The 18,713-nt window shown below is 37.9% G+C and overlaps 1 long non-coding RNA gene across 3 annotated transcripts in view; it reads right to left on the reverse strand.

The window, feature by feature from the left end:
* Positions 1-2,963: 2,963 nt before the first annotated feature.
* LOC125930819 (uncharacterized) overlaps positions 2,964-18,713 on the reverse strand; it is a 149,682-nt gene continuing 133,932 nt past the window's right edge. For all 3 annotated transcript variants that reach the window (XR_007460261.1, XR_007460259.1, XR_007460260.1), the window contains one exon: positions 2,964-3,039. This is a non-coding gene — a long non-coding RNA (uncharacterized LOC125930819). The remainder of the gene's footprint in view (positions 3,040-18,713) is intronic.

An 18,713-nucleotide genomic window follows, 5' to 3' on the forward strand; every position in this document is an offset into this window, starting at 1 on the left:
GAGAGAAATAATCCTTTCCTAACTTTTTATGCTATTTATGTCTTCAACAGATTGGACGAGGCCCACCCACAATGGGGAAGGCCATCAGCTTTATTCAGTCTACCAATTCAAATGTGAGCCTTATCCAGAGATACCCTCACAGATGCACCCAGAAAAAAATGTTTTTTTTCAAACTTTTTAATGTTTATTTATTTTTGACAGAGAGAGACAGAGACAGAGTGCAAGTGGGGGAGGGTCAGAGAGAGAGGGAGACACAGAATCCGAAGCAGGCTCCAGGCTCCAAGCTGTCGCCACAGAGCCTGATGCAGGGCTTGAACTCACGAATGGTGAGATCATGACCTGAAACAAAGTCAGACGCTTAACCAACTGAGCCACCCAGGTGCCCCAGAAATAATTTTTAACAAAATATCTGGGCACCCTGTGGCCCATTCAAGTTGACACATAAAATTAACCATCAAAATGTTGTTGATGAATGTCTAAAATGAGCTAGTTTCAGGGCACTTATTATGGTTTTCCAGTCCACAATACTGCTTCAAAACACTTAAAGTTTCAAGGAGCACAAACATTAACTGTGGCTACACGTACAGTTAGTTTCATATTCTAGTTGTTACATATCTTAACAGCAAAACGTTTCAGTGGACTTCTTATAGCTAAACCTCAAAATATTTTTTAAAAACAGAAAATTTTAGTTTGCTATCATCAACACCATCACCATGATCATATTTATTACAAGAAAGGTGATGCCAACAGGTCTATCTTCCAGTATATAAAAGCTATTCGATATTTAAATATACGTTAAGAATAATTCAAAATCATTGATTTATTGTTGTCACAAATGTGTAGGAATCTAGACATTCTAGACATTCAGATTTTAGCACTGACATATTATCTTCTGAAAATTACCACAGACATTCCACTTTCCATTCCCATCTCAACTAATAAATACAACCTGTGGAACAAGAGACATACCACAGTACATTCCTGGGATCCCAAGAGACAAATATAAAAATATTTTAGAAGACAAATATTAAAATTAATGAGTTAGAGCCACAAATGTTTGGAGGTAAATTCATGAGTAATGAAGCAAAATTTTCAAACCACAGCACAGTAGGGAGAAAATGTTGAGATTATGTGTGAATAATACTTTTGTGAATATGGCATCTTATTGCAGTGGGTTTCCTTGCTTTGTATCTCACTGATTCCCTTCTTGACATTGTGCAGCTATTTCCTTTGCAATACAGAAACTCCCTTACAGCATCTTTTTCCACAGCTGGCTTTCATCACTTCTTGATAGGTACCTAAATATTTCAGTTTCTTCCACTTTATTTTCCTTTAACAATAACTGCTGCCCAATCAAATCATTCATCTTTCCCCCTGTGTGAGTATTTGAGATCTTGAATGAGTGTTTATCAGGCACCATTCGGAATCCCCTATTTTCTCCTGCTTGGCGTTTTCCTATACTCTAGGTCTCAATTACACTTGGAAGTTTGAATTAAATTTGTTTAACCATTTAAAATTTTTCAAAATTTACTGTGGACTTTTTTTTGTCTTTCCATATAAAAATTTGTGTGTGCAAGTAAAAGACTAACCCTAAAACCTACAACTTATTTTGTAACTTGTATAATAGATCCTGCACATTTATAAACAATACTCAGACATGTGGCACAAAAGAATGAATATTATGCTTTAAAATGGCCACAAATGATAACAATAACTAACATTTATTTTCTATTTACTATGAAGTAGCTGCATGACCAAGCTCTTTATCTCTGCATTAATTTATTTCATATTTCCATCAACCCTGGAAGTTAGGAATTTTATTAAGTGCTTTCATGCCCTTGGTGTGCATGGGGAATCTCAGGATTATTATAAGAGTTTGAGTTGAATTTCTGGTATTTGTAACCCAAAGAGTATTCATTTATGCAAACACGATACATGTTATTATGTACGCATATGTCGTTATATACTCTATTTACACTCTATTTACTCTATTCAGTGTGTAAAACAGAGTTTATCCTGAGCAAGGGGAGATCAGATTGAAAAGGCCTGTGCTCTATCTGTCCCATAACCATTTACATTGATTAAATAAAAAAATTCCTAGAGGAACCTCTGGGGAGAAGAAAAACAAAATGAAAATATAACAAGGATTGGGGCCAGAAAGCCAACTTGCAAGGATTTTTCTTACGTAGGTCTGTGGCAAGGACTTGACTTTAAGAAAAGAAAATCTGAAGGCTGAATAGAGTAAACATAAATATGGTTTAAAAACCAAAGAATATTAATGATATACAGTAAAATGTCTCCCCACCATTCTTGTCCTTTATCTAACCAATTCTTACCCAGTCTCTACCATTGGTAAGCACTGTCCTTAATTTACTACATAAATTACCACAGTTTGTTCAAGCATATACAAGCAAAATCAAATAGATTCTTATTTTTCTTCATTTGCTTCCAAAGGCAGCATATTTTACATACCATTCTGCACCTTGTTTTTTGTTTGTATGTTTATCTTGGGCTTCTTTTCCTATTGGTATAATGAAAGCTTCTTCATTCTTTTTTACAGTTGTTTAATGTTCTATGATATAGACATATTATCATTTATTTAACCAGTTACTTTTGATCAACATTTGGGTTGTTTCTAATCTTTGGCTATTACAAACAATGCTACAGAGAATAACTTTGCACAAAAGTCATTTCTTACCTATGCGTGAGTATCTGCATGATAAATTCCTCCAAAAGTAATTCTGACTGGGGCACCTGGGTGGCGCAGTCGGTTAAGCGTCCGACTTCAGCCAGGTCACGATCTCACGGTCCGTGAGTTCGAGCCCCGCGTCGGGCTCTGGGCTGATGGCTCGGAGCCTGGAGCCTGTTTCCGATTCTGTGTCTCCCTCTCTCTCTGTCCCTCCCCTGTTCATGCTCTGTCTCTCTCTGTCCCAAAAATAAAATAAACGTTGAAAAAAAAAATTCAAAAGTAATTCTGAGTCTTCAGTAGCTTTTGTTAATTTCAAAGTGACCACCTAGCTATTCTCTCTGAGATGCACCCTGGTGGAAGAAAGGATGTGTTATGTGTGAAGCTAAAAAGAGCTGTAACACTTTAGGGCCCAAGGCACCCTGTTATGGAAACCCCCCAAGAGAGCCTAACCCAGGAAGAATAGCCATATGCCTGTCCACTTTCAGGGGAAGGATGAGCATAGGTCCTAAAAGTTGCTGAGGAGGTGACACTGGAGTGGAGATACCGGCCTGAGTGAAGCACAGTGAAGCACTACATTTGAATGTAGTTCAAATGGGGAGCCAGGATTGTACTGTGCGCTGCTGAAACTTGAACAGAACTGTGTGAGGGTGAGCGACTCCAGCAGCACACGTGGCCCTGGGGCAAGGGCAACTGCACAAGGGCAACTCCTTTCCATGTTCTTACATTTTTTAACATGGTAGTAACAAGCCAACAAAAAACCCTAGTACTTTGAAGCCTGGTGATATTTGGGTAATAAGTGCTTAGAAAGGGTCTTGAAGAATAAAGTGATATTAACAGAGATTTCCTCTAGGAGTATAGGGTAAGAAGTTAACATCTCACTTTGTCCATATCTTGATGCTCATAGATGTTAATCAACTCTGTTGAGAATTGATGTGCATCATTCCTGATTTTTCTCAATATAGGTATGTATATTTACCCACACAAATAATTTTTATTATATAAATAGGATATTTCTGCTTATACATATTATTTTGTAGTTATGTTTTTATTTTATATACATATTTTAGAGATCTTTTCAAGCAGTATATAAAGCTCTACTTCAACTTTTTAATTTAATTTAATTTAATTTAATTTTAGTTTATTTATTTTGAGAAAGAGAGAGAGTGCACAAGCAAGTACAGGGGAGGAGCAGAGAGAGAAGGGAGAGGGAGAGAATCCCAAGCAGGCTCTGTGCTGTTTGTACAGGGCTTGAACTCATAAACCATGAGAGTGTGACTTGAGTGGAAATCAAGAGTCAGAAACTTAATCGACTGAGCCACCCAGGTGCCCCTCAACCTTTTTAAATGATGCATAGAAGTCTACTGTCATTTATTTGACCATTCTTGATTTTTGGCTATTACAAACAATGCTGTAGTAAATGCCTTTGTACTTGTCTCTGGTCATATACTGGATGCAGATGCTTCTCAAGGACTCTGATACTTAGACATAGAAATCCTGGATTGAAGGGTATGCACGTCTAGAATTGTGATAGATATTGCCATGTTGTTTTCTAAAAAAGGCTTCACTAGTTTACTCACAGAAGAGACAGTTTGCTCACAATCTTAATATTAGACCTTGTCAATCTTTTAAAAGTTTGCCAGTTATATTTTCAAAATTACATCACACTGTTGTTTTAGCTTATATTTACTAGGTTAGTAGTGATGTTGAACTTTTTTTCACATGCTTCATTTGTATTACTTCTATAAATTGCTTGCTTATTTCCTTTGCATATTTTTTCTATTAGATAGTTGTCTTAATTGATTTGAAGAAATGCTTTATGTGCTGTTATGTCTGTTATGTTTGTAGCAAGTGTTTGCATCTGCTCTTTATCATTTAACTTTGAACTTGGCTATATCTGTTTATAAGACTCTATTAGTTGTATCTTAGTCTGTTCAGCTGCTGTAACAAAATACCACAGACTGGGTGGCTTCTAAACAACAAAAGTTTATTTCTCACAGTTCTGGAAGTTGGAAAGTCCAAGATCAAAGTTCCAGCATGGCCAGGTGAGGGTTCCTGGTTCATAGGTGGCACCTTTCAGTGTGTCCTCCCTTGCAGGAAGGGGCAAACGATCTCTCTGGAGCCTCTTTTGTAAGGATGTGAAATGCATTCATGAGGGCTTTACCTTCATGAATTAATCACTTCCCAAAGGCCCAGTCTCTTAATACTTTTATCTTTGGAGATTAGGATTTCCACATTTGAATTTGGAGGGGACCCAAACATTCAGACCACAGCATTTCACCCCTAGGTCCCCCAAATTTATGTCCTCATATGCAGAATACATTCATTGCACCCCAATAGCCCCAGAAGTCTTGTTCCAGCATCAACTCAAAAGCCTAAGTCCAAAGTCTCATCTAAATATCATCTGAATTAGATATGGGTGAGACACTCATGTTTTGGCAAATTGCTCTCCAGCTATGAACTTGTGAAATCAAATAAATTATGTGCTTCGAAGGAGGGACAGGCATGGGACAGACATTTCCATTCCAAAAGGGAGAAATAGGAAAGAAGATACGGGTAATAGTTCCTCAGCAAGTCCAAAATCTTAAACCCCAATGGGGCAGAGGTCCCACCTTCTCGACAAACTGGGGTGAAAGTTGGGGCCCCCGAGGCTCCAGGTGGTTTTGCTCCCACAGCTTTGCTGGTGCAGTCCATACAGCAGCTCTCATGGATTGGGGTCCCATGCCTCTCTCGGGGGCAGGGGTCATTGCCCTAGTCAGATCTCTCTGAAGTGGCCCCTCCCCCTCCTGAGCCCACTGCTCTGGGAGACCCCATCCTTCCAAATCTCGGTGGAAATATCCATGTTCCCACTGGCTAATGGCTAGTGGCTGTGTCATGGTGTGAAATACTTTATATGTGATTCCTAGTCATAGAAGATAGAGAATAAGCTAAGTCAGAGTAAGACAAGATGGAGTCACAGTGGCCAATGTGAACTCCCATAACAGTTGTCAACGTGAGATGTAGGACTTCGAGTGTGCCTCTGTAGATAAGCTCTGTGACTGATAGATAAGTAAAACTTATTAAGAAAGGTCCACAGAGAGACTTGGGTGAGACCTAGTGGACTGAGCTGATATGGCAAAGACCATCGGGCAGAACCGTTACACCCAGCTCAGTGGACCCTTAAAAGAAGGAGCTGTCTAGCAGCGGCCAGAGGGCTGACCGACCTTCTGTGCTGTGTTATGTTCACAGGCTTTCCACACAGGAGCTGCCAGAGACTCTGGCAGGCGCAGAAGGCCACCTAACTGCAGTCCAGGCCAACACTTGTTATAGGAACAACAATGGGACCGGTGCCTCTCCCCTCACACTGTGATGCCTCCTTCTTGTATCCTCTTTGGAGTGGTTCATTAATTCCCTTCTAACTTTATTGTGTTGAGTAACTTGTGTGATAAAATTGTGCAATAAACTGAATGATTCATGAATTTAATGTTGGTGCTATGCAGCTATTTGAAACAGGTCTCAATCCTGTGATTCTTACCTGGCCTTGCCTTTCACCCTGCTCAGGCTAATGTACTCTGATCTCCGGAGGGGCTCTGCCAAGGTTTACTGCCTCTCCCCTCCATTGTGTCAATTGCCTTGGCCTCCTTGCACAGCACCTGGAGGCTAAGGGGTGTGGCTCCTGCTTTTGGGGGAGCACAGCCTGCACTGTGAGGCTTTGAAATAGATCTGCCCTGGGGCCCTTGAACTTTGGACCTGTGAAGGTAGGGCCAATCTGGAACTGCCTTTGGGTGATTCTTCCATTGTCTTGAACAATAGGTCCTGGCTTCTCTTTGGAAGGCCCACCAATCTACCCATTGTCTTGATGAATAGCTCCTATTTTCTGTTGAGTTGGTCAATCCAGACTAATTTCCTTACCAAATTTGGCCCCACTCCTTGTGTTCTCTCCCAAACAAGCTTTCTTATTTCTTTATACATAGATAGGCTGAGAATTCTCCAATTTAATTTTTGCATTCTTTTTGATTAATAATTCCACCTTTAAATTGTTTCTCTCTTTTCGAATTTTACTATATACATTCAAAAGAAACCAGGCTGCTCCTTCGGAACTTTGCTTACAAATTTCTTCAGTCAAACATCTACTTTTCATTGCTTACAAATTCTACCTTCCACAAAACATGAGGACAAGAACACAATGAGTTAAGCTCTTATCCACTGTATAACAAGGATGGCCTTTCCTCAAGTTAACACAACATGTTCCTCATTTCTGTCTGAGACCTCAACAGGATGACCTCTATTATCCGTGTTTCTACCAACATGCTGCTAACAACCACTTAGGTATTCTCTAAGAAGATGGAGGCTTTCTCTACAGCTTTCCTCATCTGAGCTCTTGCCAAACTTGCTCTTTACAGTCCATTCATAGCAGCGTAGGCTTTCTCTGGCATGCACCTCAAAACTCTTTCAGCCTCTGCCCATTATCCGGTTCTAAAGCTGCTTGCACATTTTTAGGTATTCGTTAAAGCAGCAACTCCATCTTTGGACTAATTTTCTTTTTTAGTCTGTTTGGGCTGCTATTAAAAAACCCATAGACTGAGTAGCTTATAAAAAACAAATCTATTGCTGACAGTTCTGGAGGCTGAAAGTCAGAGATCGGGTACCAGCATGGTCAGGTGAGGGCTCTCTTCTGGGTCACAAACTTCTCCTTGTATCTTCATAGGGAGAAGGGGCTGGAAGTGAGATCTCTCTCTCTTATTATTTTTTTTTTTTAGAACTTTCCATGCTTTTTTTTTTTCTCCAATTTTTTTTTAACATTTATATATTTTTGAGAGAGAGACAGTGTGTGCAAGGGGGGAGTTGCAGAGAGAGACAAAATCTCAAGGAGGCTCTGCACTGTCAGCACAGAACCCAATGTGGAACTCGAACTCATGAACTGTGAGATCATGACCCGAGCCGAAATCAAGAGTCAGATGCTTAACTGAGCCACCCAGGCGCCCCTCTTCAAATTTTTATTTCAATTCCAGTTGGTTAACATGCAGGGTAATATTAGTGTCAGGTGTAGAACAGTGATTCATCACTTACTTTTAACACCCAGTGCTCATCATAACAAAACCCCTTCTTAATCCCCATCATCCATTTAGCTCATCCCCCCACCCCCACTTCCCCTTCAGCAACCATCAGTTTGTTCTCTATATTTATAAAGAGTCTGTTTCTTGGTTTGCTTCTCTTATTCCCCTATGTTTATTTGTTTTGTTTCTTAAATTCCACATATAAGTGAAATCATATGGTATTTGTCTTTTTCTGACTTATTTTGTTTAGCATAATACATCCTAGTTCTATCCACGTTGTTGCAAATGGTAAGATTTCATTCTTTCTGATGGCTGAGTAATATTCCATTGTATATATATATCACATATTTTTTATCCATTCATCAGTTGGTAGACATTTGGGGTCTTTTCATAGTTTGGCTATTATTGATAATGCTGCTATAAACATTGGGGTGCATGTATCCCTTCGGATCAGTATTTTTGTATCTTTGGTGTAAATACCTCATAGTGCAATTGCTGGATCATAAGGTAGCTCTTTTTTTTCTAATGCTTATTTTTTAATTTTTGAGAGAGACAGAGAGAGAGAGACACAGAGAGAGAGCAAGCAGGGGAGGGGCAGACAGAGAGGGAGACAGAGAATCCCAAGCAGGCTCTGCACTATCATGGCAGAGTCTAATGTGGGACTTGATCCTGCAAACTGTGAGATCATGACCTGGGCTGAAATCAAGATTCGGACACCACCGACTGAGCCACCCAGGTGCTTCAAGGTAGCTCTATTTTTAACTTTTTTTTTAAAGATTTATTTATTTTTGAGACAGCGCAAGTACGGAAGGGGCAGAGAGAGGGGGACAGAAGATCTGAGGCAGGCTCTGAACTGACTGCAGCAAGGATGCAGGGCTCAAAATCAGGAACTGTGAGATCATGTCCTGAGCTGAAGCTGGATGCTCAACAGACTGAGCCACCCAGGTACCCCTCTATTTTTTACTTTTTGAGGAACCTCCACACTGTTTTCCAGAGTGGCTGCACCAGTTTACATTCCCACCAATAGTGCAAGAGGGTTCTCCTTTCTCTGCATCCCCGTCAGCCAATACCTGTTGTTTCCTGTATTGTTAATTTTAGCCATTCTGACAGGTGTAAGGTGATATCTCGTTGTAGTTTGGATTCGTATTTCCCTGATGATGAGTGATGTTGAGCATCTTTTCATGTGTCTGTTAGCCATCTGTATGTTTTCTTTGAGAAAAATGTCTTCTCATGTCTTCTGCCTTTTTTAAGGCTGGATTATAAGTTTTTATAAGTTCTTTATTGAGTTCTTATAAGTTCTTATAAGTTTGAGTTTTTATAAGTTCTTTATTTATTTTGGATACTAACCCTTTTATCAAATATGTCATTTGCAAATACCTTCTCCCATTCCTAAGGCTGCCTTTTAGTTTTATTGATTGTTTCCTTCACCATGCAGAAGATTTTATTTTGATGAAGTCCCAATAGTTTATTTTTGCTTTTGTTTCCCTTGCCTCAGGAGACATGCCTAGTAAGAAGTTGCTACAATCGATGTCAAAGAGGTTACTGCTTGTGTCCTTCTCTAGGATTTTGATAGTTTCCTATCTCACATGGAGGTCTTTCATCCATTTTGAATTTATTTGTGTGCGTGGTGTAAGAAAGTGGTCCATTTTCATTCTTTTGCATGTTGCTGTCCAGTTTTTCCAACACCATTAATTGAAGAGATAGTCCTTTTCCCATTGGATATTTTTCTTGCTCTGTGGGATCTCTATTGTTCCCTTTATTTATTTTTATTAATAACCTTAGATTGCACACAGTTGAAGTAAATAATAAAGAACTAGAAGGTAGATAGGTGAAAAAATCCAAAACAGAGCATGGAGTAAAAAAGAATGGAATATAAAAAATATTGGAATAAGAAATACAGGAGATAGAGTGAAAATATCTAACTTACAGAAGAAGACTAGCAAGAGAATGGGGCAGAAGCAACCAGGAACAAATAATGTCTGAAAATGTTCAAAACCAATGAACATTATTCAAGAAGGTATCAGAATGACAGCAGGATAAATCCTTAGAAAACGATACCTAGGTCAATCTTAGTAAAACTTTGAAAATAAAAGGCAATTTAAAATATCTTAGCAGTCAGGGGTGCCTGGGTGGCTCAGTCAGTTTGAGCATCCAACTCTTGATTTTGGCTCAGGTCATGATCTCATGGTTCGTGGGATCAAGCTCCACATCAGCACCTACTTGGGATTTTCTCTCCCTCTCTTTCTACCCTTTCCTCCCCATTGCTTGCACAGGCACGCTCCCTGTCTCTTACCCTCTCTCTCTCAAGAAAAAGAATCTTAGCAGTCAGAGGTAGCAGAAAGTACTTACTTAAAGGAACAAAAAATATGATAGTTGAATTCTCAACAGAAACATTGAACTACAGAAAATATATGGAATGATGTCTTCAAAGTGTTGGGGAGAAAATGCCAGTCTAGAATTCTATGCCCAGTGAAAATATCCTTTAAAGTTTATTTATTTATTTATTTATTTACTCGTTCATTCATTCATTCATTCATTCCTTCTTTGAGATAGGGAGTGTGCAAGCAGGAAGGGGCAGAGAGAGGGAGAGAGAGAATTCCAAGCAGGCTGCATGCAATCTCTGGCACAGAACCTGACTTTGGGGCTCAATCTCAGGAACTGTGAGATCATGACCTGAGCCGAAGTCAAGAGTGGGACACTCAACCGACTGAGCCATGCAGGTGCCCCTGAAAATATCTTTTAAAAATAAAAATGAAGTAAATTAATTTTCAGACAAAAATTGAGAGAATGTGCCACCAGCTGCCTTACACTAAAGAGAGAGAGAGAGAAAAAAAAAAGCCAAGATAATAACAGATGGAAGCAGAGATGTAGAAATGACAGTAAGAGAAATGGGAGAGTAAATAAATGGGCAAATGTAAATTAATATTGACTGTATAAAACAGCAACGATAAATGGCATCTCTTTTATAAAAGTACTATTCCCATCCACACTGGCTCCACCCTCCTGACCCAATCACCTCTCAAAGACTACACTTAACTACTACTATCACCTTTGGGGGTTAGGAATTCAACATATGCATTTTAGCAGGCACACAAATATTCAGACCACAGCAAGTTGCAAATGACAGAAAAGTCAACTGAAACTGGTTTAAGTAAAAATGGAAATATATTGTTAATATATCTAAAAACTCAGGGATGGACTGGTGCCAGTTACAAGTGGAATCAGGATTTCAATCATGTCATCAAGACTTAACTTCTTTCTCTCTCAGTTTATTCATTCATTTAACTGATATTTAAGTGCCTAATTTGTACAACCAATATTCTAGGAACTAAAATTTCATCACTGAGTGAACCAAACAGACAAAAATCCCTGTCTCTATGGAGTTTGTGTTCTGCCTTAAATTGTGATAGCTTTGCTCTCAGGTTTGACTTTGCATTTCCCAGCTCACATCATCCCAACACCAAGTCCAGTGGAAGAGGGAAGATCTACTTCTCCCAGAGCCAGCAATTGAATTTGGCTTTGATATTTCTGACTTGGATTTTCTGTCCATTTCTTAATCACTGCTAGGTAGCTGTGTTGCTTTTATTACTAGGAACAGATCACCTGACCACCCTGGAACCAGGGGTGGAATCAACTGCATTGGAAAAATAATAGGTAAGAGTAGGGTGAGGGTAGGTGGCCAAATAGGAATCAGCTGTTGCTTAAATGGGGGTAATTAAGCACTGGGCAGACTAATCCAAGCTGTGTCCACTGATTGGTGTATACTTTTTAATAGAGTTAAATTTTTCTATAGTTCTGTTAGTCCTTTCCTTTATTGCATCTAGAGATTATATCTCATTTAATGTTAAATTTACAAATATATTTTCCCATATTATCTTCCACATTTTGTATATATTTAAAATATTTACTTTTTGGGTGCCTGGGTGGCTCAGTGGGTTAAGTGTGCGACGTCAACTCATCATGATCTCACGGTTTGTGAGTTTGAGCCCCGTGTCAGGCTCTGTGCTGACAGCTTGGAGCCTGGAGCCTGCTTCAGATTCTATCTCCCTCTCTCTCTGCCCCTCCCCAACTCATGGTCTGTCTCTCTCTCTCTCAAAAATAAATAAACATTTAAAAAATTTAAAAATATTTACTTCTTAATTCCTCTTGACTTTGTTTTTGAGGATTGTGTGATGTAGGGGTGAATCTTTTGAAAAGTATGTGCTTATCTGATATTCTGATTGTTTACAATGAAAAGGATGGACTTATGTGACTGAAAAGTGTTCGAAAAGCTTAAGATTATAATCATTGATGTGCTAGGATGTTCATCACATCACTGTTTAGAGATGGTGTATAGAGAGGTGATTCCAAGCATAGGTACTGGTGTCAGAAGAAACAGGGATTATACTCTGCCTTTGTGGCAAACAGTCAGCTGTTTGTGTTGATCAAGTGTTTGAACCTCAATTTCCTCTTCTGTAAGACAGTGATAACATCACCTCCTCATTGGATTGTTTGAATAAATAATGAGGCAACCTTTGTAAAAAGACATAAGATAGTTCTTGGCATGTAATAAACATGAACGGATAATAGCTACTGTATTTAACAGAAAAAAAAAGGGAACATTGTTCAATAATAGAAAATGGTTTAAATGAATTATGATGGAATATTATGCAGGCACTAAAAATCATATTTTACAAGAATATTTAATGACATAGAAAAATATTCACTGTAAACTTAAAAAATAACCAGAATACAAAAGTATGTAAAGTTTGATCCTAACATTGAATATATATATATAATTTTTTTATTATACACAGAAAAAGAAGACTAGATGGAAAGCTTCCAAAATGTTAAAGGTGGACATCTCTGGGTTCTAAGTTTATAAATTTTTACATTTATTTTCATAATTTTTTATTTAAAACATTTTCTATAACAAGAAATACTTTAAGAATTAGAAAAATATTAAGAATGCAATGTAATTTGTCCTGCAAAATAGCACCTATAGATATGTGCAAAGGGAGAAGACATGAAAGTCATAAGAGGAGGCTAAAGAGGGTGGTTTTGAAGTTGAGGGAGAAGGGCCAATAAAAAAACACCTATCTACCCTATGACTTTGGCACTAATGGAGAAAGGCAAATAGAAATCAGAACCAGATATTGCTGTTAGCAAGCCTGCTTAGCTAACAGAACTGTCTAGTTTTCCAATGTCAGTAAGTGACAACCTCCACTTACAGCAAGAGAAGGCAAGAAAGAATGTGTGGTGCTCTCATGCAAGTAGATGCTGAGGAAGCATCATATGGATTTATTATAATTTATTGAAGTCATTCCCTGTTATGGAGAAAGCAAACTCTGCTCCTTCTCCCAAACTCATCAATCAAAAAATTCACTCCTTCCCTAGGAGAGCAAAGAAAGTACTACCCTAGTGGTCTTTGCTTCACATGAAAACATAAAGCCGGAAAGAAACCAAGGCACCCTCCCAACACTGGGGAGCATTCAACCAGGTCAAATTCAATAAAAAGATTAGTGAGAAAGAGGGCCAAGATTATTTGTGTAGAATTATAAGGAAGAAATCAGATTTTAAGAATTCATTGGACATTAAATGGTCTGTATAGATTACCCTTTTAATAAGCCAGTTAAAAAATAAGAGAAAGGGTTGATGGTTGACAGAGAATGCACAGAAGAAACAAGACTTACTTCTTGTTTTATTTCCCCCTCTCTCTTTCTCTGTCTCTCTTTTTTTAAGTAGGCTTTCTGTCCAGCATGGAGTCCCATGTGGGACTGAACTCACGACCTTGAGATCAAGACCTGAGCTGACATCAAGAGTCAGCTGCTTGACCAACTGAGCCACCCACGCACTCCTCTTCTTATGTTATATCTATGTAGTCATCTAAAAAGTTTTAGATTCAGAGAAACTTAAGTCTGTTTATAGCCTGAAGGAAGAGAACAAAGTGAGAATTTCAAGAGGGAAGAGAGAGTAACTAATAGTACAGAAGTCTGGAGTTGATTGGAGGCAATGTGGATTGTATTTTTTCTGAAGCAAGGGGTTCCATCATTACTTCAGTCTAAGAGAGAAGCCATGGAGAATAACTGGGAGCTAAGTAAAGAGAATAGAAGTGTATTTGGTTAAGTGTAAGGCCCCATCAAAATTTTAATTGAACCAATTAATAGTTATTTAATTTAATTTTTCTAGGAGCACAGAAGCAGAGGAAAGAAATATTTTGATACATTTGGTCTCATGAACTGGCAAGGCAGAAATGGTTTTTTAAGGTTTGGGCAAAAACCCACAAACAAAATAAATAAATTTAACAGAAAAAGATTTTTTCTGTAAAGAACCTGTTCTAGAGGATAAAATTCAGAAAGAATTTGGGGAAGCATAAGGTTCATAGTTTGGGCAAGAAAAGTTTATTGTGTTGAGAAACCTCTAAATTATGCCTGATTGTTATTACCCAAGTCTAGATCCACATTCTCCCAAGATAGATCACATGGCAGGCCATGAAACAAGTCTCAATACATTTAAGAAAACTGAAATCATATCAAACATATTTTTTGACCATAATGGTATGAGACTGGAAATTAATTACAAGGAAAAAACTAAAAAATTCTCAAACACATGGAAGCTAAACAACATGCTACTAAACAACCAGTGTGTCAAGGAAGAAATCCAAAAATACACGAAGACAAATGAAAATGAAAACACAATGCTCCAAAATATTTGGGATGCAGCAAAAGCAGTTCTAAGAAGGAAGTTTATAGTGATACAGTTCTATCTCAAGAAACAAGAAAAATCTCAACTAAACAACCGAAGTTTACACCTAAAGGAACTAGAAAATGAAGAACAAACAAAGCTCAAAGCTAGTGGAAGAAAGGAAATAATAAAGATTAGAATGAATATACATGAAATAGAGACTAAAAAACAAGCAAACAATCAATATCATGAAACCAAGAACTGATTATTTGAAAAGATAAACAAAATTGATAAACCTTTAGCCACACTTAATAAGAAAAAAGAGAGAGATGGTGCACCTGGGTGGCTGAGTCGGCTAGGTGTCTGATTCTTGATTTTGACGCTCCTACCCTCACAAAAAAAAAAAAAAAAAAAAAAAAAAAAAAAGAAGAAGAAGAAAGAGACAGGACTCAAATAAATAAAATAAGAAATGAAGGCGAAGAAATAACAATCCATATTACAGAAATACAAAGGATTATGAGAGAATATTATGAAAAATTATGTGCCAACAGATTGGACAACCTAGAAGAAATGGATATATTTCCTAGAAGAATACTATCTTCCAAAACTGAATCAGGAAGAAATAGAAAGTCTGAATTTTTTTTAATGTTTATTTATTTTTGAGAGAGAGAGAGAGACAGAGAGAGACAGAGTGTGAGTGAGGGCGGGGCAGAGAGAGAGGGAGACACAGAATCCGAGGCAGGCTCCCGACTCTGAGCTGTAAGCACAGAGCCCAACGCAGGGCTCGAACTCACAGACTAACGGACCATGAGATAATGACCTGAGTTGAAGTTGGACCCTCAACTGACTGAGCCACCCAGGTGCCCCTAAAAAAATATTTTTTAATGTTTGTTTATTTTTGAGAGAGAGTGTGCATGCATGAGTGGGGAAGGGGCAGAGGGAGAGAGGGAGACACAGAATCTAAGGCAGGCTCCAGGCTCTGAGCTGTCAGCACAGAGCCTGATGCAGGGCCTGAACTCAGGAACAGTGAGATCATGAACTGAGCCAAAGTCGGCTGCTTATTGAAAATTATTGAAAATGATTATTGAAAATTTGAACAGACTTACTACTAGTAATGAAATTGAACTGGTAATTTATTTATATTATTAAAAAATTTTTTAATTAATTTTTGAGAGAGACAGAGACAGTGTGAGTGGGGTAGAGGCAGAGAGAGGGAGAGAGAGAATTCCAAGCAGGCTCCACACTGTCAGCACGGAGCCTGATGTGGGGCTCGAACTCATGAAACCATGAAGTCATGACCTGAGCCGAAACCAAGAGTCAGATGCTTAACCAAATGAACCACCCAGGTGCCCCTAAACTGGTAATTTAAAAACTCCCAACAAACAAAAGTCTAAAACCGGACGGCTTCACAGGTGAATTCTACCAAACATTTAAAGAAGAGCTAATGTTTATTCTTCTCAAACTATTCTTAAAAATAGAAGAGGAAGGAAAACCTCCAAATTTACCCTATGAGACCATTATTGCTCTGATACCAAAACCAGACAAAACCATGATAAAAAAAGAAAAGTGCAGGCGCCTGGGTGGCTCAGCCAGTTGAATGTCCAACTTCAACTCAGGTCATGTTCTTGAGGTTCATGAGTTAGAGCCCCACGTCAGGCTCTGTGCTGACAGCTTGGAGCCTGGAGCCTGATTCAGATTCTGTGTCTCCCTTTCTCTTTTTCCCTCCTCTGCTTGCACTCTGTCTCTCTCTGTCTAAAAAATGAATTAAAAAACATTAAGAAAAATAAATGTTTAATAAACGTTAAAAAATTTAAAAAGTGCAACCCAATATCTCTAATGAACATAGATACAGAAGTCCTCAACAAATATAAGCAAATCAAATTCAACAGTACATTAAAAGGATGATTCACCACAATCATGTGGGATTTATTCCATTCCAGGGATACAAGTGTGGTTCAATATTTGCAAATCAATCCATGTGATACATCATATTAACAAGAGGAAGGATAAAAACCATATAATAATCTCAATAGATGCAGAAATGCGTTTGACAAAATTCGAAATCTGTTCATGATAAAAACTGTCAACAAAGTGGGTTTAGAGGGAACATACCTCAATATAATAAAGACCATTTATGAAAAACTCAAAGCTAACATTGTACTCAGTGGTGAAAAAATTTTCCTGTAAGATTAGAACAAGAGAAGGATGTCCACTCTCACCACTTTTATTCAACATAGTACTGCAAGTTCTAGCTGAAATAATCAGATAAGAAAAAAAAAACCAGGCATCAAATTGATAAGGAGGAAATAAAACTGTCGCTATTTGCAGATGACATGATACTATATATAGAAAACCCTAAACATGCCACAAAAAAATATTAGAATTAACAAATGAATACAGTTAAGTTGCAGGATACAAAATCATTATTCAGAAATCTGTTGTGCTTCTATACACTAGTAACAAAGTAGTAGAGAAATTAAGAAAACGATCCCATTTACAATTGCACCAAAAGAAATAAATTATCTACCAATAAATGTAACCAAGCAAGTGAAAGACTTATAGTCTGAAAACTATAATACACTGATGAAATAAATTGAAGACAGCACAAAGAAATGGAAAGATACACCATGCTCATGGATTGGAGGAATTAATATAGTTAAAATGTTCATACTACCCAAAGCAATCTACAGATTCAAATGCAAGCTCTATAACACTTTTCACAGAACTAGAACTAATAATCCTAAAATTTACATGGAGCCATGAAGACCTCAATAGCCAAATCAATCTTGGAAAGACAAAACTGGAGGCATCACAGTTGCAGATTTCAAGATATACTGCAAAGCTATAGTAATCAAAACAGTACGGTACTGGTACAAAAATAGAAACATGGATCAGTGGAACAGAATATCTCTACCCTGTTGCCCAGAATAAACTCCATGCCTATCTGGCCAATTAATCTATGACAAAAGAGGCAAGAATATACAATGGGGAAAAGACAGTCTTTTCAATAAATGGTGTTGGGAAAACTGGACAGCTACATCCAAAAGAATGAAACTGGGTCACTTTTTTACACCATACACAATATAAACCCAAAATGGAATAAATGCCTAAATGTGAGACCTAATACCATAAAACTCCTAAAAGAAAACATAGGCAATGGACATTGCCCTTAGCAACATTTTTATGGATGTGTCTCCTCAGGCAAAAGAAACAGAAGTAAAAATAAACTATTAAGACTACACAAAAATAAAAACTTTTGCACAGGAAAGGAAACCATCAACAAAACTAAAAGGCAACCTTAGTGAATGGGAGAAGATATTTTCAAACCTCTTATGTAATAAGGGGTTAACATCCAAAATACATTAAAAAAATTTACATGAACTCAACACACAAAAACCCCCAACAAATCCAATTAAAAAATGGGCAGAGGAGTGCCTGGGTTGCTCAGTCAGTTGAGGATCTGGCTTCGGCTCAGGTCATGATCTTGCAGTTTGTGAGTTCAAGCCCTATACATCGGAATCTATGTTGACAGTGTGAAACCCGCTTGGGATTCTCTCTCTCTCCCTCTCTTTCTCCCCCTTTCCTACTCATGCTCTCTCCCTCAAGAATGAATAAACATTAAAAAAATTTTTTTTAAATGGGCAGAGAACCTGAGTAGACATTTTTTTCAAAGAGGACATACAGATGGCCAATGGACACATGAAAAGATGTTCAGTATCACTAATGACCAGGGAAATGCAGATCAAAACCACAATGAGATATTATCTTACACCCGTCAGAATGGCTAGTATCAGAGAGACAAGAAATAACAAGTGCTGGTGTGGATATGGAGAAAAGGGAACCCTCATACACTTTTGGTGGGAATGGAAATCAGTGCAGCCACTGTGTAAAACAGTGTAGAGTTTCCTCAAAAAACTAAAAATAGAACTACCATATGATCTAGTAATTCCACTACTGGGTATTTACCCAAGAAAACAGAAACACTAATTTGAAAAGATATATGCACCTTTATATTTATTGCAACATTATAGTTACTAAGATAATGGAAGTAACCTAAAATGTCCATTGATAGATGGAGCCATAGAAAATATTACGGAGCCATAGAAAAGAATGAAATCTTGTCATTTGCAGCAATATGGCTGAACCTAGTGAAATAAGACAGAGAAAGATGACACATACCATGTGATTTCACTTATATGTGGAATCTAAGAAACAAAACAAATGAACAAACAATAAAACAGATGGGTGGGGGAATGGGTAAAATAGATAAAGGGGATTGAGAAGTACAAACTTCTAGTTATAAAATATATAAGTCACGAAGATGAAAA

Source organism: Panthera uncia, chromosome A2 (assembly GCF_023721935.1).
Source record: "Panthera uncia isolate 11264 chromosome A2, Puncia_PCG_1.0, whole genome shotgun sequence".
Classification (NCBI taxonomy): Eukaryota; Metazoa; Chordata; class Mammalia; order Carnivora; family Felidae; genus Panthera; species Panthera uncia.